Consider the following 26,488-nt stretch of genomic DNA (forward strand, 5'->3'; position numbering starts at 1 on the left):
CCTTAAATTTAAATGGACATTGTATAATACCACATAGGTATCTGCAGATAAATAAGCAGCCGCCCTCAGCTTCCCACAGCGATAAAGACTTTCATAGGCTCATTTATTTTGCTGAATATTACCCCCTGCCCAATAACTGTGTGATAATAGCCACGATCAATGTGCGAGAAGCAGATATAATAAAATATTAGATTCGTTTTTTAATAGTGATCTATATATGAAAAAACTTTACCACAAAGTCCTGAAAGCTCCGCTAGATACTAAACTCCACCACATGCTGAGAATAAGGACACAGGAGACTTGTTATATGGAAGAAGATTCATTTTATTATATGTATTTTTATATGTATATTATTAATGTGAAGGACATCCCTACACCTAAAGCTGTTGATCCAGAAGAAGGCAAAAAACCCTGGACACGTTTGGCCAATTAGTATCACAGGGGAAAAATTCCTTTTTGACCCCAGAAAATGGCGATCAGTTATAAACCCTGGATCAAAGCCGCTAATACTATTACTAGATGTGATACAGGATCGTCTGTCCTATATCTATCACCCTGACTGCTAGTTCCTAAGGACTGTGAGTGGTTGAGGATGTCCTGACCTGTGTAACTGTGCTGTGTTATATAATGGTGAGGTATTAGTGTGTATATTATAGTGAGGTACTAGACATTATAATATAGTGAGGTACTAGTGTATATATTATAGTGCGGTACTAGTGTATATATTATAGTGAGGCACTAGACATTATAATATAGTGAGGTACTAGTGTATATATTATAGTGCGGTACTAGACATTATTATATAGTGAGGTACTAGCGTATATATTATAGTGCGGTACTAGACATTATAATATCGTGAGGTACTAGTGTATATATTATAGTGCGGTACTAGACATTATAATATAGTGGGGTATAGCTCTTGTCACATTCAAAAAATTGGGTGTGGCTTAGCAAGAAGGGGCAGGGCCAACCCTGGGTGACAAATTTACATTAATTTATGCCAGAAATTGTCGTAAATTATAGTAAAAATAGACAGCAACCCGTAGCTGGCATAGATTTCAGATTGTAGCGCACATCACACCTGTAGGGAGGCGCCTTTTAATAAATTTGCCACATCTTGCTCCAGGGCTCTTCTGTCAGAAAAGTGACAGAAAAGTCCGTATTAGTAAATCTGGGCCTTAGTATTTATATTATATTGAAGTAATAGAATATAAATACTAATGTCTCACCATTATATTATAGTACAGTACTAACATTTATATTAGGGCCTATTCACATCATGTTTTTTCCTTCCCTCGAAGGCATACGTCAGGTGGAGTCCCGAAGTATACCTCCGACAGAAGGCAGCAGCATATCCCAATGTATATACAGTGGGATATGTCTCCCGAACTCACTGGGCACAGCACTACTTTAAGCGATGAGCCAGTTTAAGTCCCTGAAGTCACTGTTCATACATGGACAGTGATGTCTGGGGCTTTCGGTTATGGAGTCTACGGCAATAGCATTGCAAGCACTCTGGCTGGAAAATCCTGTCTTGGGAACTCCCATTCCGTCACTGTTCATATATAAACAATGAAGTTAGGCGCTTAAAAAAAACAAAATTCCACGGCCAGAGCGTGAGCAACTCTCTTGCCGGGGATTCTGCTCCTGAAGGCGTCCCTGACATCACTATCCATGTATGCGAGAGTGACGTCAGGAGCTTTAAGACAGCAAAATCCTCAGCCAGAGTGCCAGCAGCATTCTGGCCGGTAATTCCGCTTCTGATAATGCCCCTGACTACACTGTCCATAATGGACAAAGACATCAGAAGCTTTAAGAAACCGGAATCCCCATCCAGAGCGGCGGCGATGCTCTTGCCATGAAATCCACTCCTGGAGGAGTTCCTGACGTCACTGTCCATATATGGGAAAGTGATGCCAGGAGCTATAGGATGCCGAATTCCTCGACCAGATCGTCGACAACGCTCTGGAAAGGAATTCTGCTCCTGATAGAGCCCCTGATGTCACTGTTCATTAATGGACAGTGACATCAGGAGCTTTAAGACGCCGGAATCCCCAGCCAGATCATAAGCAAACCTCTGGCCGGATATTTCGCTCCTAAAGGAGTCCATGACATCACTGTCCAAATATGAACAGTGACGTCAGGAGCTTCACGAAGCTGGAATCCCTGCCAGAGCGGCGACAACGCTTTGGCTGGGGACTCCGCTTCTGAAAGAGTCCCTTACATCACTGTCCATACATGGAGAGTGATGTCAGGAGCTTTAGGATGTTGAATTCCTCTGCCAGATCTTCGGCAAAGCACTGGTCAGGAATTTCGCTCCTGATAGAGCCCCTGATGTCACTGTCCATTAATGTACAGTGACGTCAGGAGCTTTAAGATGCCGGAATCCCCAGCCAAAGCATCGGCAATGCTCTGGCCAGTGATTCCGCTTCTAAAGTAGTCCAAGACGTCACTGTTCATGTATGGACAGTGATGTCAGGAGCTTCAAGAAGCCGAAATCCCAGCTACAGCAACTGCATCATTCTGGCTAGGGATTCCGCTCCTGGAAGAGTTCCTGACGTCACTGTCCATATATGGACAGTGATGTCAGGAGCTTTAAGATGCCGAAATCCTTGGCCAGAGCGTTGACAATCCTCTGGCCGGGAATTCTGCTACTATTAAGTCCCCGATGTCACTGTACATATATGGACAGGGAAGTCTGGAGCTTTAAGAAGCCAGAATCCCTGGCAAGAGAGACCGCAACGCTCTAGCCAGAGATTTCCTTACAGGAGGTGCCCCTGATGTCACTGTGCATATATGGACAGTGAAGTCAGGAGCTTTAAGAAACCGGAATCCCTGGCCAGAGGGAAGGCAATGCTCTGGCCAGAGATTCAGCTCCAAGAGGTGCCCCTGACATCACTGCCCATATATGGAGTGATATTAGGAGCTTTAGGATGCCAAATTCCTCCGCCAGATCATCGGCAACGCACTGGCCAGGAATTCCGCTACTGATAGAGCCCCTGATGTCACTGGCTGCGGATTCCGCTCCTGGAGGATTTCCTCACGTCGCTGTCCATATATGGACAGTGATGTCAGGAGCGTCAAAAAGCCGTAATCCCGGCCAGAGCGGTAGCAATACTCTGTCTGGGGATTCTGCTCCTGGAGTAGCCCCTCACGTCACTGTCCATATATGGACAGTGATGTCAGGAGCTTTAAGATGTGGAAATTCTCGGATAGAGCTCTGGCAGCGCTTTGGCCGGGAATTCCGCTCCTGGTAGAGCCCCTGACCTCACTATCCATATATAGACAATAGGTATAGCAAGGAAAAGAAGCAGCACACAGTTTTAGCTGCTCAATGCACCCTTTGTCAAGCATTGAGCAGCTGAAATGTCCCACCCTTATACATATGGGTGAATAAAAACCGCTTTTGGATACTTTCAATTTGGAGTGCTGCCTCTTTTCCTTGCTATACCTATGTTTGAGGGATTTACAAGTCGTACCCCTGGAGGCTTGCAACCAATTGACCCTTGCGAGGTCTAGCTCTGCTGTGCTGCTCTTACCGTCAGGTTTGCATATATGGACAATGACATCAGAAGCTTTAAGACGCTCTTGCCAGGAATTCTGCTCCTGAAGGAGTCCCTGACGTCTCTGTCCATATATGGAGAGTAATCTCAGGAGCTTTAGGATGCCAAATTCCTCGGCCATATCGTCGTCAACGCTCTGGAAAGGAATTCCGCTCCTGATAGCGCTCCTGATGTCACTGTCAATTAATGGACAGTGATGTCAGGAGCTTTAAGATGCCGGAATCACCAGCCAGATCGGCGGCAACACTCTGACTATGGATTCCGCTTTAGGCGGCATTGCTCAGGCCGGGATTTTCAAAACTGTAGAGTCCCTGACGTAACTGTCCATATATCAACAGTATTGTCAGAAGCTTTAAGAAGCTGGAATCCCCGGCCAGAGCGTTGTCAACTCTCTAGATGGGAATTCATCTATTGGTAGAACCCCTGACATCAATGTCCACATATGGACAGTGACATCAGGAGATTTATGATGCCGGAATCCAAAGCCAGAGTATCGGCAATGCTCTGGTCGGAGATTCCGCTCCTGAAGTAGTCCATGACATCACTGTCCATATGTGGACAGTGATGCCAGGAGCTTTAAAATGTCAGAATACCCTGTAAAAGTGTCAGAAAAGCTCTGGCTAGACATTCCGCACCAGAAAGAGTCCATGACGTCATCATCCATATATGGACAATGACATCAGGAGCATTAAGATACCAGAATCCCCAGCCATAGCAGAGGCAACACTCTGGCTGGGGATTTCGCTCCAGGACGAATCCATAACAACACTATCCATATATGGACAGTGATGTCAGGAGCTTAAAGATGGCAAAATTTCCAGCTAGAACATCGGCAGTGCTCTGGCCGGAAATTTCGCTCTTGAAGGAGTCCATGACGTCACTGTTCATAAATGGACAGTGGCGTCAGGAGCTTCAATATGCTGGAATTCCCGACTAGAACAGCGGCAACGCTCTGACCAGGGACTCCGCTATTGAAAGTGTCCCTGACGTCATTGTCTACATATGGATATTAATGTTAGGAGCTTGAAGATATCGGAATCTGTGGTCAGGGATTTCTCTCCTGAAGAAGCTCCGCATGACACTGTCCATATATGCACAGTAATGTCGTGGGCTTTAAGGTATGAAATCCCCTGGCCAGAGCATCGGAAATTGGAGGAGTCTTTATCTAAGGGGAGTATGGTCAGTGGCCTTTGTTTAGGGAGAGTCTGGTCTGCGGTTTGTTTTGCTGAGGGTAGTCTGGTCTTGGGTCTGTATTAAGAAGTAGTCTGGTCTAGGTTCTAGGGATAGTCTGGTCTGTAGATTGTATTAGAGGGATTATTTGATCTGGGGTCTGTAATTAAGGCCTTATTCACATGAACATGTGCGAATTACGTGCGCAAAAAACGCTGTGTTTTGCGTGCGCAGAAGGTCCGTGTGGCATCTGTATATGGTGTGTGGCTGCGTGATTTTCGCGCAGCCGGCATCATTATGACACTCCCTTTTTATGTGACGACACAGTAAAGAAGGAGGGGATTTTATGTTTCCCATCTCCTCTTTACCAGCTGTAGCGCGAATCACGCGCGTTACCCAGAAGTGCTTCCGTGTGCCGTGCGCGATTTGCACACACCCATTGACTTCAATGGGTGCGTGCTGCGCGAGACACGGGCAAGTATAGGACATGTCGTGAGTTTTACGCAGCGCACATACGCTGCGTGAAAATCAATGACAGTCTCAGCGGCCCCATTCACTAACATAGGTCCCTGCGGTGCGCGTGAAAATCCGGCACGTATCACGGACGTATAACACTTTCGTGTGAATAAGGCCTAAGGGTAGTCTAGTCTGAGGTCTGTATTAAAAAGTAGTCTGGTCTAGGGTCTAGGGATAGTCTGGTCTGGGGTCTGTATTTATGGGTGGTCTTCTCTGCAGTTTGTATTCGGAGGATAGACTTGTCTGAGGTCTTTATTTAGGGGAGTGTTTTCTGCGGTCTATAGTAAGAGAATAGTTTGGTCTGGGGTTTGTAGTTAGGGGAGTCTGGTCTGTAGTTAGGAGAGTGTTCTCTGGGGTCTATAGTAAGAGAATAGTCTGGTCTGGGGTCTGTAGTTAGGGGGAGTCTGATCTGGGGTCTTTATTTAGGGAAGTCTTCTCTGCGGTCTAAAGTAAGAGAATAGTCTGGTCTGGGGTCTATACTAAGAGAATAGTCTGGTCTGAGGTCTGTAGTTAGGGGAGTCTGGTCTGGGGTCTGTGTTTAGGGGAGTGTTCTCTGCAGTCTATAGTAAGAGAATAGTCTGGTCTTGGGTCTGTAATTAGGGGAGTCTGGTTTGGGATTTTTATTTAGGGGAGTCTTTTCTGCGGTCTGTAGTAAGAGGATAGTCTGGTCTGGCGTCTGTAGTTAGGGGTATTATGGTCTGGGGTCTGTAATAATGGGATAGTCTGGCCTGAGGTCTGCAGTAAGAGGATAATCTGGTCTGGGGGTCTGTAGGTAGGGGTATTATGGTCTGGGGTCTCTAGTAAGAGGATAGTCTGGCAGTGTTAATATATTTTGTATGTGGGGTGTTAGTATTATTCTACCTAATGTTGATAAAATAAAGTGCGGCTCCTCCTTCTGTGCCGGCGGCTGTATATGATGGACGTTCAGGGAGGCGGAGCTTAATATATTCTGTATTGATTCCTCTGCAAATATGAAAATATGATGATCGGAGCCGACCTGTAAACAACACAAAGCATGAAAAATCACCCCAGATGCATTGTGAATATGAAAATATGAAAAGGAAAATAATACAAGGGAAGAAACAAAAGTTTTTTAGGGATAGAACAGATTTTGAGAAACAAAGAGAATACAAATGGAAACATGTGGGCAATAGAAGACAGGGATACAGTAATTCTAAATTTAGACAAAATGTTGCATCTCCTATTGCTGAACAATCTTCCAGTGATTTTTATCTACGGACACAAGCGATACCGAGAGAGGACCAGGAGAGGTAAACGTGAAAAAAAGAGGACCAAGACACAGGGAATGGTCCCCCAAACTGAGCAAACACAATTTCTTGAAACAACATCAGACCTCGAATAACCCTGCAATACAACAACTTCAGATTATCAACCTCACCCCACATGTACTAACCTCACTGGAAAGGTCAGTTTTAGAAAAAGGGCTTACCTTCTCGCCCACAAGAAGGCTGGATAAATTCAAACTCACCAAAGACGTGTATCTATTTTGTAGGCAACTCATGTTCAAAACACTGTACCATCAACCCTCTATGATCGACAACTTACCAGAGGAGCAGCGTCAAGCGTTCAGGGACCTTCTGGACCTATTAAAAGAGAATGAGGATGTTGACATATCAGGTAAGAAGAAATTCCCCTATAAAAATCCGTCACAGAAGACCCCTTCATTTAAGTTGTGTCCACCTATGCAAATCTTTTTTGAAGTGGTGTCCAGGGAGATTCAAAAATTAGAGGTATCCAGATACCAACAGGATAACCTCACAAAATCTGAGAGATTAGCTCTCTCCTCCTTGAGAGAAAATGACACATTTGTTATCAAAGAAGCGGATAAAGGGGGTAACATTGTACTATGGGGCATAGAACAATATACTCAAGAAGCCATTAAACAGTTGAATAATACATCTTTCTATCAGGTCCTACCCTCGGATCCCACCGACATCTTCAAGAAGAAACTGGATTTACTCATTGATGCAGCATTCCGTTATGGGATTGTCAACACTAATGAATGTAAGTATTTGAAAGTAGAAAAACCTACTATTCCTACCTTTTATCTATTGCCTAAGGTGCATAAATCACTATCTAACCCTCCAGGCAGGCCTATTGTAGCCGGCATAGGTGGGCTTTGTGAAAAGGCGTGTACATTCATAGACCATTTTTTACAACCTATGGTCCTACGACTTAAATCTTATACTAGGGACTCCATGCACTTAATAGAACAACTGAATGAAGTGAAAGTTCCCATGGATACCTTAGTTGTATCCCTAGATGTAGAATCTTTGTACACGAATATTAAACATCATTGGGGATTACGGGCAATTATGTACCATTTAAACCAGCAGACGGCATCCAATAGACAGCATGATTCCTTTTTATTTGACCTACTTGAATTTGTCCTTGGTCATAACTACTTCGTGTTCGACAAAAAATTATATCGCCAGATCTCTGGCACAGCCATGGGGGCTCGTTGTGCTCCCTCCTACGCAAACCTTTTTCTGGGTTGGTGGGAGGAGACACTAATTTATCCATCTACCAAGTTCCAACAACATGTCATCAAATGGCAAAGATACATAGATGACATTCTATTATTTTGGGCGGGCACGGAAGAAGAATGCAGGACATATATTGAAGAGCTTAACAGCGAAAATCTCTAAAGAAATGGTAGAGTTCCTGGATTTGAAAATCATAATTAATGGACCTCATATACGGACCACCGTAAAGAGACCGCCACCAATAATCTATTACACTAATAGAGCTTTCACCCACCACATCTGAAAAATGGCATTCCAACAGGACAGTTCCTTTGTATCAGGAGAAACCGTAGTGAGGAACAGGATTTTAAACTGTGCGCACAGGAATTGAGCGAGAGATTTAAATCAAGAGGTTACCCCCAAAAAATAATCTCTAAGGCTTATTCAAGAGCAGCAAAAAGCGACAGAACACAGACGTTTACACCAAAATTTCGTGCCAAGGACAACAACCTGAGGATCATCACGGCTTATAATAGCCAATGGAAGGATATTAACAGAATTTTGAATAAAAATTGAAATATACTGTTATGTGAACCTAAATTGATTCCACATATTACTGCGAGACCTCTCTTAACAGCGAGAAGAGCCCGCAATTTGCGAGACAAAGTCACAAGCAGTCATTTCTTAAGACCCACAACTCATTTGGGGAGAGGCACTAGGCTTATCGGCTCATATGCCTGTGGTGATTGCAATATATGTCAATTTGTTCATCCTAGTAACACATTCATAGATCCAATTGACAAAAAGCAATACCCACTTAAATCATACATCAATTGTCGAACTAAGAATGTTATTTATGCAATTATCTGCTCTTGTCCTAAGATCTACATAGGTCAAACAAGCCAAGAATTGTGTAAAAGAATACAGCAACATATATCTACCATCAGATTGGCAGACAGGGATGCCAAACAAAACAAAATTTTGACTTCGGTGGCGTCACACTTTCTTCAAGCACACAAAGGTAAGATTTCTAGACTTGAACTTATTGGTTTGGAACATATACAGACTAATATTAGAGGATGCAACTTAAACCCTAAGCTTCTGCAACATGAAGCTAGGTGGATTTATAACACTCAATGTATCTCACACAGGGGCATTAATGAAGAGTTGCTATATACCGTTTTTTACAAAATATAATTAATTTTCACTTTTGACCTACATATTTATTATACTTTAGGTCTCCTACATTTTCTACACATATATCTTTTTTTCACTTTTATATTTTTTATATATTAATTTACACATATTTTCACACTTATATATTATTCATAATTTTCTTTTTTAATTTTGACACTTTTTCACATGATTTGTCTTCATTTTTTTATTATTTATTTATTTATTTTTTATTATTTATTACTCACATTTAATGTGCATAATAACATCATTTTTGTGAACTCGGATATTAAAGATGTCTTCTCTCTCAGGTTCCATTAAATTTTTCCTGATATCTCTGAAGGAATATCGTTTGTCGTCAGAAAATAAAGAAAGGAGTATAAGCAAAATCTTCAGGACCTTTACAATCCCTTCTTTTTATAGTTTTAATTGTAACCCTGTATATTGTTTGTATATTGGTATCATACAGGTGTTTCTCATTGTTAGTCAGAAAGTAATTTATAATATTCTTTTCCTTTTGATTTGTCCTTTTGATTTAATACTCCCCTTATCTTTTATATTTCTTGATTGTGGCTCGTCCCGATCTATTGTTACTTTCCATACATCGTTTTCCTGCACTTACCTAGGCACAGATCATCATGTCCTGCTCTTCTTGCGCTAAATTCTCTCCCATATACAGCATTGTCCAGCTCAGTACTTTGATCTGGCCTCTCCTCTACCTTTGATGTTCTCCTTGCCTTTCTTCGCTTCCTCCGGAGCTGGTTCTGCGTGTGCGCGGGTTCCCGCATCATGTCTCCATGGTGACGGTCCTGACGCATGCGCTGAAGCAGTGGTCTTGTGCCATTGATTTCAGTGGCCTCCACTCTCCTGCCGTGCGCACTGCGCGTGCGCCGAGGCCGTCACCAGGTGCACATGGTGTTGGCCTCTGCGCGTGCGCACTGCGCACGGACGGAGGCGTGTTTTGATCATCGCATTCACCTGCTCTTTCCAGGAAGCAAGGTCAGTGCGCTTTAGGGTGCACACCATGGCACTGCTAATTGATTTTTATCCAGCTTCCTATATATACAGCATTCTAAAACTCATTTGCTAGCTAACCCCTGAGGAAGCCACTTGTTGCCAATACGCGTGGGGTATCTGTCTCCTTCTCCCCTTATGGACTTCATAGAGGACATGCTGATCTATGCTTACCTGATGCAACATTTTTGTTCTTTGATCATTATCTCTTGCATTACATGTCTGCTCTAGGGGTTTAGGTGAGCGAGTGGGGGTTACAATACTTGTTGCCGCTTATCATGGTGGTTCTCTCTCTCTCCCCCCTCCAATTGATTTCTATATGGCATTCTTGGTGCCGATTTTAAATGTTTTTAACCTCTGTTTTGCATATTGAGTCTTGATTAATTAAATAAATACATTTTGGATATTCATATCGTTATTACATGATATTCTTTCATTGCCTTATACATACCCCTTCTCTTGTTGTTCAGCTTCTGTGGTTTACTGGGTATGTGGCAATATATATACTGTGCCTGCCTTTGACTCTTTTACTCAGATGCATTGTGATGTCACACTGGGGCCCAGGAGAATTGTGGGAAACAAAATGGCTGTGTTGCCTGTAGCAACCAATCACATTTCATGTTTCACGTTTTCAGTACAGTGTAGGACATGAAAGCTGTACTCTGATTGGTTGCTGTGCTTAACTCCACCCCCTTTTTGCCAGCACTTTTCCTAGTATGTTATAATAATAACAACCATATTAACCCCTTAGTGACCAGCCCATTTTAGGCCTTAATGACCAAGCTATTTTATTCGTTTTTCTATAGTCGCATTCAAAGAGCTATAACGTTTTTATTTTTTCGTCTACATAGCTGTATGAGGACTTGTTTTTTGCGGGATTAGTTGAGCTTTTTAATAGCACCATTTTTGGGTACATATAATTTTTATATTAACTTTTATTAACCTTTTTGGGGGGGATTATAAAAAAAAACTGAAATTCCGCCATTGTTCTATGCGTTTTTAAATTGACGCCGTTCACTATGCGACGTAAATAACATGTTACCTTTATTCTATGGGTCGGTACGATTACGGCGATACCACATATGTAGAGGTTTTTTTATGTTTTACGACTTTTGCACAATAAAAACACTTTTGAACTAAAATTATTTGTTTTTGCATCGTCGCTTTCCAAGAGCTGTAATTTTTTTATTTTTCCATCAATGTAGTGATTTTTTGGGCTTGTTTTCTGCGGGACAAGACGTAGTTTTGAATGGTACTGTTTTGGGGTACATGGGACTTATTGATTCATTTTTATTATGACTTTTTTGGGGGGCAATGGAAAAAAATTGCAATTTCGCCATCGTTTTTTGCGTTTTTTTTTTACGGTGTTCACTTTGCGGTTTAAATTACATATTAACTTTATTAATGGAGTCATTACGGTCGCGGCGATACCACATATGTGTACTTTTTTTTTTTTTTTACACTTTTACTAAATAAAACCACTTTTTATGGAAAAAAATGGTTTTATTTATTTTTTTACTGTACTTTTTATTAATAATCTTTATTTGACTTTGATGACTGATTTTATTAGTCCCACTAGGGGACTTTACTGTGCGATGTTCCGATCGCTGCTATAATGCTCTGGTATACTTCGTATACCAGAGCATTATTGCCTGTCAGTGTAAATCTGACAGGCAATCTGTTAGGACGTGCCTCCGGCGCGTCCTAACAGGCATATGTCCAGGGCAGACCTGGGGGCTTTTATCAGTCCCCCGGCTGCCATGACACCCCATCGGAGACCCGCGATTGCATTCGCGGGCCGCCGATGGGTGACAGAGGGAGCGCACTCCCTCTGTAAATAAAGTTAAATGCCGCGGTCGCTATTGACGGCGGCATTTAACGGGTTAAACGGCCGCGATCGAAGTAAACTTCGATCGCGGGCGTTGGAGCAGGAGCTCAGCTGTCATCAGACAGCAGAGCCCCGGCTCCTGCCTGCACGGGAGACCCGTGCAGGACTTAGACTAGGCTGACGTGAAAAGGCGTCAGCCTAGCCTAAAGCCCATTAGTGCATCACGTAAAAAGGCGTATTAGTGGTCACTAAGGGGTTAATAATGATGATAATGATGATGATAATAAAATATACATATTTACTGGTGTGACAGGAGCATCTCTATATCGGTCGTGGGAAGTGCAGGAGAAAAGCGTTTCACAGCCTATTGGAAATTGAAAGCAATATCCTGATTGGTTTGTGCAGGTCACATGTCCTCTCTTCCATTGCTCTACTTCTGGGGCTGTCTGCATATGAAGTCTTATAACCAACTGGCAGTGGTGGATTAAGTGTACCATGGGCCCTGGGCTGTTGACACAACTTGGGCCCCCTCCTTCCCCATCACACGCAATTCAACCCTCCCCCAACGCGCTGACACTGTACCCATCAGTGCCACTGACCTGACGGATACAGGTTTTAGCAATAGATACAGCTGCTCTGTATTCAGGCCTATTAAGCAGCTGTATCTCAAAAAGTAAAAATAATTTTTAATAAGTATTTAGAAAGGTTGCACTAAACACCATACACTATTTTATTTAAAAAAAACTTTTCGAAAGGTTTACATAGCCTTTAACACATCAAATAAAAACAAATTGTAACACCTCTTTTTAAAGGGTAAGTAAATGTTCAAACTTCTGACATGTCATAGTTACATGTCAGAACTTTTTATGGGCGGGGGTCCGGGTGCTGAGACCCCCACCAATCGCTAAAACTAAGAGGCAGAAGAGCTCTTTCATTCAGTTTTATGGGACTTACGGAATCAGCGTAGCTCAGCAAGCTATGCTGTTTCCGTAACTCCCGACCATGTAATCAGGATGTGGCCAGGAGGCAGCGAGAGCAAAAACAGGTGGATATGTCACACATTTCCCTTATGGGAAAACTGAGGGCTGTATGTGGGGATTATATTGCAAGGGGGGGGGGGGTGAGGTTGTCTCACTGACTTCTGGGGGCTCTATAGGGAGGTCTGAGTGTCTGATTCTGACAACTCTGTGGGGGGCATAGAGCCCCATAGAGCCCACCGTTCAGACCTCGCTATAGAGCCCCCAGAAGTTAGTCGCTCAGACGCCCCCTCCCCCTATAGAGCCCCCAGCAGTCAGACAATTTGACTTCCCCTTGCAATATATTAGTAACTAGTGAGGGCTCTATGGGAAGGGGGGGGGTTATACTGAATGGGGGGTCTAACCATCTAAGTGACTCCAGAGGACTCTATGAAGGGGGGAGTAATCCGCCCCATCCCCCATAGAGCCCTCAGTATTTCAGTATTTATTATACAGCAGGGGGGGGGGCGGTTGAGCGTCTAACTGACTGCTGAGTGTCTATGCGGGGAAATTATTATCCCCCCATAGAGTCCTCTGTAGTGTTAGATGGAAATCTCCCCCCCTGCTGTATAATAAATACTGAAATACTGAGGGCTCTATGGGGGATGGGGGGGGGGATTATTCCCCCCTTCATAGAGTCCTCTGCAGTGAGTTAGATGGAAATCCCCCCCTCCACTCGCTGTATAATTAATCCCCCCTTAGCGTCTGCCGATTGTTGCTTGGGGCAGGAGGCGAACAGCAGACTAACTTTCTTCCTCACCTCTCGACCACCGCCCTTCTCTTCTGTTCCTCACTGGCGTTACGTGCCGCATCAAAGAGGGGCATGTTCTACCACCTATCAGACGCATGTCTGCTAGTCCTATCCAGCCCCTGCTATTACTATCCCTCCCCCTCCTCCCCATCAGCACTGCGCTGGAGGCTCGAATCCGTTCCAGTCCGCCCCTCCCTCTCTCCCTCCCTCTCTCTCAGCAGTGGCCGTTAGCAGCGCTAGCACTGAGTCTCAAGTGATTTTTAAAATGATGTGCGGTTCGGGTGGCCATGGGCCCCCTGGGAACCTTGGGCCCTGGGCGGCCGCCCGAACCGCCCATATGATAATTCACCACTGCCAACTGGTGGTCCCTAATAATTACCCTCCGACACTTGGCTTCTTTGAATGTGGGGGTGACCCGGGGGGGGGGGCACAACTTTATTAATTATAATAATTAATTAAACTAACATTTTGTTAATCTGATCAAAATATCAAAACTCTAAATGACCTTAAACAGAGGTCAATGAAAACCTGTATGCCGCCCATCCCAAGGACATGGAGGTAAATACCCTCCTAATACCGCCAGCCATGACCAAACATCATACAACAAAATATACCATCAAGAAACCGCCGCTGCCGCGCCAGAAATAAAAGCGTGACAGAGAAAATCTCTGCATTTTAATCTAAAAAAAAATTATTTTAATTTTTTTATACACACAGAATATCACGCCAAAAACCACGAACCATGAACCGCGTCAACTGCAGGTTTTTTGTTTTTTTTTGTGTGTGGTTCCCATCTATATTTTTTAAAGAGACGGTGAAAGCAAAATTAACCAAAAAAGCGCACGGATAGATACATAAAATGACAGAATAAAACACCATCACCGCACCATCGCGTTATCAGGGAGGGGAGGAATTCAGCCAAAAGAGGTAAGTGAGAGGGGGGAGGGAAGCTATATACTACCTCACCGCCATAACCACCCCCGTCCCTAACCATACACCCCCCCTAGAATAGCTGACTCACTATGATAAGAGAAAGGGGGGAGGGAAGACCCCTCCTAAACTACCGCCCCTTATTATTAACCCTTAGCCAGCAGCAGTCCCAGTCCCAGCGGCTAATACGCCTGTGAGTCTCCGAGGAATCTCCCTATAAATGAGTGTTAACAAAAAGTGTGTGTTGCCCATAGCAACCAACACCAGCGCTGGACTCCTATTGGTTGCTATGGTAACAGCAGTACTGGATTCCTATTGGTTGCTATGGTAACAGCAGTGCTGGATTGCTATTAGTTGCTATGGTAATAGCCGTGCTGGATTCCTATTGGTTGCCATAGTAACAGCAGTGTTTGTCATCCACACTGTATAATATATTGTGCAACATGTAGAAATGAAAAATGGTTGGCACTGCCTTAGCTTGCAATGTCACAGACTCTGTGCTTCAGCTCGCTGGTACCTGTGGTTCGACAGCCTTTGTCTGGCGGTGCTCAGTGAGTGTTGAAGTTAGTTTCAGCAAATGACAACATGTAGAAAAGAAGACAGCACGGCCAACTTGATCAAGCGTCTGAAGGACGCGAAACAGTTGGCTCTGTTGCCTTTTGAATCCCGTGTTGCCTGCCTCAATCTTGGAATAAAGAGAAGCCTTTTGCAAATGGTGAGTGCCGTGCTGTCTTCTTTTCTACACACTGTATAATATATGATATAATGTATCTATGTGCTGATCATACAGATTCTATAATATATGACGGGATTATTACATATTAATAACATACAGCCCGTTATTCACTGAGGGGATTCATTTACTGCATGTTGTTCTATGTAATAAACCCCTGTAATATCCTTGGTGGGCACAATAGGGCAGCAATGCCCCTGACCAGGGCCGGACTGGGAATTAAAATCATCCAGACAGGCCCACCGCAGGCCATACGCAGCCACCAGTGCTGGGCTGGAGTACATGGGACCACCTTCCAGCTATACAGGACATGGGGAGATTTATTAATAGTCCTGATAGCTCCAACTCCAACCAATCCACGGCTTTCCCACGAGAATAACAGACATGCTCATTATTCTACAGGAGAGTTTCTTGCGGATCTTATTTCTGCTGCATGTGAATGGGGTATAAAATAGTCCACTCACTTGTAATGGATGCAGAATGTTAGTGGATATGAAAGGGATTTAGGTCTGGAATAAGGGACTTAGTCCTAATCAAATCCTGTTTGCGTTATCATGGCCTAATACTGTCATATAAAGATTGCAAATTATACCGGTATACAATGCTTAAATATCACCATACTGGAACTAAATAAATAGTGTGATTTATATTTTATATTCAACCATATATACACACACACACATATGCTGGACACATGGCGCACAGATGTAACCCAGAAGCTGGACACATGCCATATTCGTGCCACTCACACCTAGGACACATGCGCACGCACACCACTCACACCTAGGACACATGTGCACGCGCACCTAGAACACATGCACACCACTCACACCTAGAACACATGCGCATGCTCACGATTTAAACCTAGAACACATGCGCATGCACACCACTCATACCTAGGACACATGCGCATGCTCACGACTCACACCTAGAACACATGCGCACACACACCACTCACACCTAGGACACATGCGAACGCACACCACTCACACCTAGGACACATGCTGCTTTCATGCCATTCACACCTAGGACACATGCTGCATTCATGCCACTCACACCTAGGACACATGCTTCATTCATGCCACTCACACCTAGGACACATGCTGTATTCGTGCCACTCACACCTAGGACACATGCTGCATTCGTGCCACTCACACCTAGGACACATGCTGCATTCGTGCCACTCACACCTAGGACACATGCGCACGCACACCACTCACACCTAGGACTCATGCGCATGCCCACCACTAACACTTATGACTCATGCGCACGAACACGACTTACATCTAGAACACATCCCCCACTCACACCTAGGACATATGCCGCACAGTTGCAACCCACAAGCTGGACACATCCTGTATTCGTGCCACTCACACCTAGGACACATGCTGCATTAGTGCCACTCACACCTAGGACACATGCGCATGCACACCACTCACACCTAGGACACATGCACACGCACACCACTCACACCTAGGACTCATGCGCATGCCCACCACTAACACTTATGACTCATGCGCACGAACACGACTTACATCTAGAACACATCCCCCACTCACACCTAGGACATATGCCGCACAGATGCAACCCACAAGCTGGACACATGCTGCATTCGTGCCGCTCACACCTAGGACACATGCGCACACACCACTCTCACCTAAGACACATGCGCATGCACACCACACACACAAAGGATATATCCTCCACTCGAGCCACTCACACCTAGGACAAATGTGCACCCACACCACTCACACCTAAGACACATGCGCACGCACACCACTCACACCTAGGATATATCCTCCACTTTCGCCCCTCACACATGGACACTGGCATGCAGGATGCAGGATGCAGGCAGTACATAGGCATGTATACCTGATATGCCCCCTCCATCACTAAGCCCCGTCCATGTGCCCACGAAGCCACGCCCCTTTTACAAAGTTCCTCCCATCTGTGGCTCAAATAACCATAATCTGTTGCTCACCCTTTTAACCCTATAGGTCCTCCTATCCACAGTATTTGGACCCCCTCCCCACCCACAAGCGGGTTACATGAAGCTGAAGCAGATAAATAGTAAAGTGCTGCGTAATATGTTGGTGCTATATAAATAAAGATTATTATTATTATTATTATAAATAAATAAACCTGCTGCCTCTACAGCCATCAGCAACATCCCCGGCAGGGGCTGGAGTCTCCTTCTCCTTGGCAGCCAGACTGAAGCTGTGCTCAGGAGGCAGTAGAAAGAGCAAGTCCATCACTGATTGGCTGATGCTCAGCCAACTAGGGTTAGTTTTGATTTGTATATGCAGATTGGGCAGGCACCGATTCTCCTTTTCCTCTGCGGCGCCAGAGATGTGCGCTAATGAGCGAGGCGTCAGTGAAGAAAACAAGTCTAGAGCTGATTAGCTGTGGCTCGGCCAACAAGCGCTATACTTCATTTCTGCAGCGCTCCTTCCCATCACTGCAGAGTACACAGCAATAAATTATGTGGTTATAAACACCAGAAGGCTGCAGTTATTGTAATGTTGGTGCTTGTGTTCACCACTGTCCGCAGGGCCGATTTTATATTTTCTGCTGCCTGAGGCGAAGATTGAAATGGCGCCCCCCAGATTTTGATTGACATCCCCCTGGCTGTTCTACAACACTAGCAGCCTCCTCCAACTCTTGCAATTGTGCCGTTGCCTTGTACTGTGTTGCGCGGTGCAGCCGGGCAGATTACACCTCGCTGCACAGTGCGTGCCCAAGTAGTACAAGGCAATGGCGCACCCGAGAAAGAGGGAGGAGTCTAGTAGTGATGTATAACCGCTAGAGGGATGTCAATCAAGAATGGAAAGTTGGGTTTGGAGGCAGGACTATGTGACTCTTCAGGATAGCGGCACCACCCCATGACCATTTAACCCCTTCACGACTGCCATGCGGCTAAATACTTTCCACCTGCCGATGCCCCATACAGTTGCCACGTGTGTAAACGCTGACAATTTTGAACGGGGTTTACTGAGTGCAGTGCTTCTTCAGTGTGAGCAGTGCTACACTCTCATGTCTGCCGGGGCTCTAAGAGACTCGGACTACACCCCCCACTGTAGATAGCGCCACACACACTCCCCTGTAGATGGCGCAAAACCCCCTGCAGATAGCGCTACCTAAGCTCCCTCTAGGAGCGGAATCTCCGACCAGCTCTCTGGCCGGAGATTCCCCTCCTAGAGGGAGCCCCCAACGTCCCTCCATCCCCGCTGTAAATAGTGCCCCCATGTAGATAGCAACCCCACCCCCCTTTAGGTAGCGCCACCTAAACTCCCACTAGGAGCGGAATCCCCGGTGTCAGATCACCTGTGCCAAGGATTCGGCTTCTAGAGAGAGCCCCTGACGTCACTGTCCACCCGGGATTCCGCTACTGGAGAAGCCCCTGGCGTCATTATCCATATATGGACAGTGGCTTCAGCAGCTCTCTCTAGGATCGAAATCCCCGGTTTCAGATCGCTCTGTGGTGGGGATTCTGCTGCTGGAGAAGCCCCTGATGCCTCTATCCATATATGGCCCACGCAAAAAAATGGCGACAGCACGTTGCGAACACCAATGTCACCTAAGCCACTAAATATAAATAAATATGCATTACTGCTAAATCTACTTACAATAGGGAGGTTCTTAGCGCACAGTTTGATCAAATTGTGTGAGTTCACCTGCCACGACAAGGCGACCTCTATGAGGTGGGAACCAATGCTGCACATACACCCAGAACTGGGACTAAGCCTACATATATCTGGAGATGGTAGGAACCAGCTTTAAACTAATTAAAGTAAGCCAGGGCAGAATGGGAGGAGTGCAAGATCAAAAATGGAGGCAGTCACTAACCCCACATATATGAATCACATAAACAACACAAAAGTTTGAACAGCACATTCCAACAATATGAAACAAAACGTGTATACAGGTTCAACAACGCCTGTGACTTCAAATATACAGCGCACAAGAAAATGAGGACAGCACACTCCAAACACTAATGCATCCTAAATCCACTTACAATAGGGAGGTTCTTAGCGCACATTTTAATCAAATATATGGATAGTGACGTCAGGGGCTACTCCTGGAGCGGACTCCTTGGCCACAGCGCTGCCGATACTGAGGCAGTGGAATTCGCTTTATATGGACAGAGACATCAGGGGCTCCCTCTAGGAGCAGAATACCTGGCCAGATGGAGCTACATTGGTGCTATTTACAGGAAGGGGGTGCCAATTACAGGGAGGGTGCTGATACATACAGGGGGAGTGGCACTATCTACAGGGAAAGTAGCGATATCTTCGGGAGGTGGCGTTATCTATTGAGGGGATGTTGCTATCTACAGGGGGGTGGCGCTATCTACAGGGGGGATGGTGCAATCTGCAGGGGGAGGTGCTATCTGCAAGAGGGTGGCACTATCTGCAGGGGGGATGGTGCTATCTACAGGGAGTGGTGCTATCTGCAGGGGGTGGCACTATCTACAGTGGGTGGGGTGCTGCCTACAGGGGTGCAATATAAAGGGGGTGTGGCACTATTTACATGGGCACTGTGGCATTGTATGGGCACTACCTACAGGGGACACTGTGGCGCTATATACATGGTCACTGTGTGTGGCACTATGTGGGCACTATCTACAGTGGGAACTGTGGCGCTATGGCACTATTTACAGTGGGCACTATCTATGTGGGCACTGCCATTATCTACAGTGGGCAATGTGGCACTTTCTACATAGGTATTGTGTTACTATCTACATGGGCACTGTGGTGTTTTCAGGTGGCTGCTACAGAGAAAACTCTAACAAATAAAATTCATACATTTTTTTAACGTCCATGAAAAATGGAAGGCAAATGTCGGTGAAAAATGGTCAGACGTCCGTGAAATGGATTCAAATTTTGAGACACATTGATGCAAAATAACCAAGAAAAACTGATGGTTGATCCGATGTTAGCCCTCTTATCCACTCACAGCGATCCAGGGTGACCGTATATATATATATATATATATATATATATATATATATATATATATACACACACACACATATATAATATAGAGAAATATATATAAAATTGATATAATTTTTAAATACAAAATAATTTTTTTTAGTGATTTGTCTGCTCATAATAAAAATTGAAAACATAAAATTAATAAACTAATCTAGAATATAGGAGTCTTGTAAAAAAAAAAAAAAAAAAACGAAGAAAAAATAGTAGTGATATTCAAACCGGTGGGAAAGATATTATCGTTTAAAGAAGTGCATATCAGAATTGGAAAATTTGACCTAGACACAGGGGTATCAATGACCCTTGGTCTAGAAAGGGTTAATTAGTAATTAGCATATAGTGTGCACCGGTTTAAAAGTTGATTTTATAGATTTTTCTCAGTACATATATACAGCACCGGAACTATGCTCATTACACATATACAGCACCAGAAACAAGCTCAATGTATATATAGAGCACCAGAACTATGCTCATTACACATATACAGCACCAGAAACAAGCTCAATGTATATGTACAGCACCAGAACAAAGCTAATTACATATATACAGTACCAGAACAAAGCATTACATACATACTGCACTAGAACCAAGCTCAGTACATCTATACGCACCAAAACAAAGCTCATTACATATATACAGCACCAGAAACAAGCTCAATATATATATATATACAGCACCAGAACAAAGCTCAGTACATATATACAGCACCAGAACAAAGCTCAATACATAGATACAGTACCAGAACAAAGCTCATTACATATGTAAAGCACCAGAACCAAGCTCAGTACATATATACAGCACAAGAACAAAGCTAATTACATATATACAGCACCAGAACAGAGCTCAGTACATACATACAGCACCAGATCCGAGCTCAGTACATATATACAGCACCAGAACAAAGCTCATTACATATATACAGCACACAAGCTCAATACATATATACAGCACCATAACAAAGCTGAGTACATATATACAGCAACAGAAACAAGCTCATTACATATATACAGCACCACAATAAATCTCAATATATATAAAGGAAATAAGTATTTGATCCCTTGCGGATTTTGTAAGTTTGCCCACTGTCAAAGACATGAAAAGTCTAGAATTTTTAGGCTAGGTTAATTTTACCAGTAAGAGATGTGTTGCATCTTACTCCAGCAAACTGTTTAATAGGACTGGTGTATGAAACGCCAGTATTAAAGGGAATGTGTCGCTAGAAATTTTATTTTATTTTTTTCAGTTAAACAGTTAGTATATAAGTGATTACACATTGTTTTAATTGTTTTAATTTTTTCACAAGTCAGGAAATATTATAAATTAGATTCTAATTTTATAATATTTCCATGTGCTGGTCACTAGAGGGAGCAATTCCCAAAATTGCAGCATTGGCATGTGGTAAAGCAACCTCATTGCTTTATGCTGCGAATTTGTAGTAGACACACTCGCTCTAGTGTCCTCACAGAATCCCCCCCTCCTTTATGCTGGCTAGTGCCAGGAGATAGGAGGGGGTTGAATGTTGAAACCTCCTACACTGTGTGCCGCCATTTTCTGAGTGAATGCACAGTGTAGGAGGATTAGATACAGTGCTCAGCAGACAGTATAACACTAACATACACACACATCACATACAAACATAATTTACCTGCTACTGCCGCCTCCACCCTGCCGCTCCTAGTCCTTGCGTCTGCGCTGCCTTCAACATATGTCCAGAAGCCGCGACCGGAAGTCGTCATCTTACTGTCCGGCTGTGGCTTCCGGTCCACATGAAAATGGTGCCGGATGTCGCTCTACCAAAGACCTACCTTTTGGTCTGTGTGGGAGCGGCGCATGCGCCGTTCCCACACAGACGGCGTACGCTATAGTGAATGGAACGGCTCCCGTTCGCATTCTCTATTGGGATGTATGTGCCGTATTCCATCTCTGTATGTGTCGTTAATGGACAGATACAGAGATGACAAAAAAAATGGCAGCCCCCATAGAGAAGTAAAAGAAAGAAAAAAGTAAAAAGTACAACACGGCACAGTTTTACAAAGGACAGAAGCTGTCAAACCAACCTGATTTGTTTTTATGAAGAGGTAAGCAGAAGCCTAGACAGAGGGGCCGCTGTGGATATAGTGTTTTTGGACTTTGCAAAGGCATTTGACACTGTCCCCCATAGACGTCTAATGGGTAAATTAAGGACTATAGGTTTAGAAAGTATAGTTTGTAATTGGATTGAGAATTGGCTCAAGGACCGTATCCAGAGAGTTGTGGTCAATGATTCCTTCTCTGAATGGTCCCCAGTTATAAGTGGTGTACCCCAGGGTTCAGTGCTGGGACCACTATTATTCAACTTATTTATTAATGATATAGAGGTTGAAAAAAGACACATGTCAATCAAGTTCAACCAAGGGATGGGAAAGTTGAAGTAAAAAATGTCTACACATAGGAGCTAATATTTTTTTGTTCTAGGAAATTATCTAAGCCTTTTTTAAAGCCATCTACTGTCCCTGCTGTGACCAGCTCCTGCGTTAGGCTATTCCATAAATTCACCGTTCTCACAGTAAAGAAGGCTTGTCGCCTCTGCAGGTTGAACCTTTCTTTTTCCAGACGGAGGGAGTGCCCCCTTGTTTTTTGAGGGGGTTTTACATGGAACAGGATTTCACCATATTTTTTGTATGTGCCATTCATATATTTATATAAGTTAATCATGTCCCCCCTTAGTCGTATTTTCTCAAGGTTAAATAGGTTTAGTTATTTTAATCTTTCCTCATAACTTAAATTCTCCATGCCCCTTATTAGCTTCATTGCTCTTCTTTGTATTTTTTCCAACTCCAGGGCATCCTTTCTTGGAACTGGAGCCCAGAACTGGACTGCATATTGTAGATGAGGCCTCACTAATGCTTTGTAAAGTGGTAATATTACATCCCTGTCCCGCGAGTCCATGCCTCTTTTGATACACGCAAATATTTTGCTGGCCTTTGAAGCAGCTGATTGACACTGCATGCTGTTATTTAGTTTATGATTTACAAGTACACCAAGATACTTCTCAACAAGTAACTCCCCCAGTGTAGCTCCCCTAGGACATATGATGCATGCAGGTTGTTCGTACCCAGGTGCATAACTTTACATTTATCTACATTAAACTTCATTTGCCAAGTGGACGCCCAAACACTTAGTTTGTTTAAATCTGCCTGCAATTCACAAACCTCTTCCATAGTCTGAACTATATTGCATAGCTTGGTGTCATCTGCAAAAATAGAAATAGTGCTATTAATCCCAACCCTTCCACCTTAGCGGGTAAAGATTAACCATCTAAAAGGTTCATTATATACACATAAGGGCTAAAGGTGAAGCTCATCATATATCCAGCGTATAACTGTGTCCTCCAAATCTTGCGGAGCAGGAGTTGTTCTAGATTCCTGTTTATATCCCAGACACGTTCATACCATTTTAGACAATGAATCGACATATCGCAAACTTGTGGCGAAACCAAGCACCGCATGTGAAGGATCTTTAGAAAATCTGCTAGAAGAAGGAATTGGATTAGGAGTATTAGCCAAGAAACAGGCAGAATACTTACTGATAGAATTCCCTATTGTTCCCATATTCCATGGGATGGCAAAAATCCATAACTTTGCATGGTCTTGAAACTTGGGTTATCTGTGACGTAGTTGGCTAGTACCCCTGCAAACGGGCCTGCCATCAGGGTAGCACCGCTGGTACTACTGTCAGGGGCCTGGCCACAAAAGTAAAATAAAGTGGGCAGCCGCCGCTCATCAAGGTTATGATCAGCGGTAATTGGTTTGTAGAAAGGAATGTGACCCATGCAGGGGCCAGAAGCAGCAGCCAGCTCTGCAACTTGGTGAGTGACTCTGTTTTAAAGCAGTAGATTCAGTTTAATTATTTTTTTATGTTGCCCCTTCTCTCCCACCTTCCCACCAGTCTCTCTCCCCTTCCCCTCCCCAGACCCCGGTCAAGCGTCATATCCCCTCTTGCCCAACTCCCGCCTCGGCCACCTTCCATTCTCTTAGCCTACTCCTCCGCCCGCTCACAGAGTCCCTGCCACTTTGCGTCCTGCTCCCATCACACGACTTTCCGTTGCCACCTCTCCAAATCCCCTAATAATGGGGGACCCAGATGTATTTCCTCAAATGGAATTCCACTGACTGTATGAGGCCCAGATATTTCTTATGGCGGCCCTGCCTGCATACCACATATTCCGCAATCAAGGCAATGGAATACCATTTGAGGAAATACACCAGGTATTCCAAATGTCTACAAGAATTTATTTTAATGTTAGTGGAGTATCTGCGCTCACATAATTACTTCTGCCTTGATAGTTTTATTTTATTGCAGATAGAAGATGCCCTGATGGGGTCAAAATTCTCCCTCTCCATGGACAATTTGTTTATGACATGGAGAAGGGATTATTGGCTGAAAAAATGTTGTTCTCCCACCGAGAACCCCACCGGATTGTGTGGGATGGATGCTACATCGACTATCTTTTTTTGTTTAGGGGTTGTGATGTGGCGTCTGTACCACCATTTATGGAATACAATAAAACCAATACATTTAATTTACAATGTTACAGGCGGCTCGGCATCCATGGATTCTGTTACCTTCTTCGAGATTATGTTACAGGGGAATTGTAATACAGAAAAGGAAACATTTTGTGAACCCTCTTCGGACACTACCATCCTTAATGCTAGGAGCTCACACCATCTAGGCAATACCTACAGGGGACCTTATAAGAACTAGGGTAGCCTGCTCAAATGACAAGACATTTCACAACCAATGTATAAATATTTACAGTATATTAACAATAGATGTTAACTCCTTCCCGACCGCCCACTGTCTTATTGACGTCAGGCAGTGCGGGTGCTTAGTCTACAGAGACGTCTTTTGGCGTCGCTGTAGGAGAGGCTGATGAGCGCTCATCCTCTAAGCAGGAGCTGTAACTAACAGCTCCTGATATTAGAGCAGCCACCTGTACACAGCTGGGGTCGACAAACATTCGGACCCCAGCTGTTTAACCCTTTGGTTACCTTTGATCGCATCACCGGGATTCCAGTGATGCGATCAAACAATGGGGAATCCCTCTGCAGTCAGCACTGGGGACCTACAAAGGACCCCAGGTCTGTCTGTTCCATTTGCCTGCTGTTCGGGCACACTATGTGCTGCCCGATCAGCAGCCTGTGTCATAGTGACACAGTGTAATGTATTAGCGTACAGAAGTATGCTACTACATTACAAGTAAAAAATAAAGTTATCCCTTGATGGGATTAAAAAAAAAAAGTAACAAAACAAATAAATAAAAAAAAGTCCCAAAAAGAGTCTTTATTTTGCATTAAATACATTTTATTGCCCCTACACTAAATAAAAACAAAAAACCTACACATATTAGGTATCTACACGACCGTAATAACCTGAAGAATTAATCTAATGGGTTATTTAACGTGAAACATGAACGGGATAATAAAATAAACCAAAAAATACTATTCCGAGAATCGCTTTTTCCTATATCCACGGCGTGAAAATTTTTTTTTTTTTACCCCCAAACTGTGGGGAAAAAAAATACTATTTCTCTAGCATAAAACAAGGCCTCATACAGCCACGTCAATGAAAAAATAAAAAAGTTATGGCTGCTGAAACGCAGAGAGGTAAAAACTGAAAAATTGAGCTGGTCATTAAGGTCTTTTCAGGCCCGGTCATTAAGGGGTTAAGAAGGCATCAAAACAAAGGACACAAGAATCCATCTTGTTTAATAATAAATACTGAAGCATGAGAGATCAATTACCAGTTTCTTCAAAGGAATAGAGCCAAAAGTTTGGAGAAATATCAAAAAATTATTCAGAAAAAACGAACCCATGTTAAATCCGGATCCAGTCCTGACACAAATTGTGGGTAAAGGCTGCCCTTGGGTCACCTAGAGGATGAGATCTCTTAGTTACATGTTGTCACAAGTCTTTTCTACAGTGTCGCTAACAACAAAACTTGACTTTCCCAAAAAGTTTTTCTTTTTTAAAAAGTACTTACGATATTGATGCGTTTATAAAAATTGTACTAAGAATCATGTAATTGATGCCATTAAACGCAAACAATGTGATCGTGTGTATGTACGGATGTAGCCATCTTTATCTTGACTCGGATATCTTGCTGCAGCGTGATATCACACAACAAAAGTCATTAAAAGTCATTGAAAAAACACTGCCACTGTGTATTTAATGAGTCTCTGTCACCACATTATAAGTGCCCTATCTTCTACATAATGTGGTAAGAGAATGAGGAAAAAAGGGGTACCAACGGAGGCGCTGCTATACCAGTTAAGG

The 26,488-nt window shown here is 43.7% G+C and overlaps 1 long non-coding RNA gene across 2 annotated transcripts; it reads right to left on the bottom strand.

The window, feature by feature from the left end:
* Positions 1–300: 300 nt before the first annotated feature.
* On the bottom strand, positions 301–10,454 carry LOC142651874 (uncharacterized). Of its 2 annotated transcripts, XR_012847725.1 has the most exons (4): positions 10,374–10,454; positions 9,157–9,245; positions 6,816–6,853; positions 301–6,246 (listed from the first exon to the last, which is right to left on the bottom strand). It is a non-coding gene; the product is annotated as an uncharacterized LOC142651874 (long non-coding RNA). The 2 variants fall into 2 exon arrangements; XR_012847726.1 differs by lacking the exon at positions 9,157–9,245.
* Positions 10,455–26,488: the final 16,034 nt, after the last annotated feature.

The sequence above is a fragment of the Rhinoderma darwinii genome, chromosome 5, assembly GCF_050947455.1.
Source record: "Rhinoderma darwinii isolate aRhiDar2 chromosome 5, aRhiDar2.hap1, whole genome shotgun sequence".
In the NCBI taxonomy this organism is placed as follows: domain Eukaryota; kingdom Metazoa; phylum Chordata; class Amphibia; order Anura; family Rhinodermatidae; genus Rhinoderma; species Rhinoderma darwinii.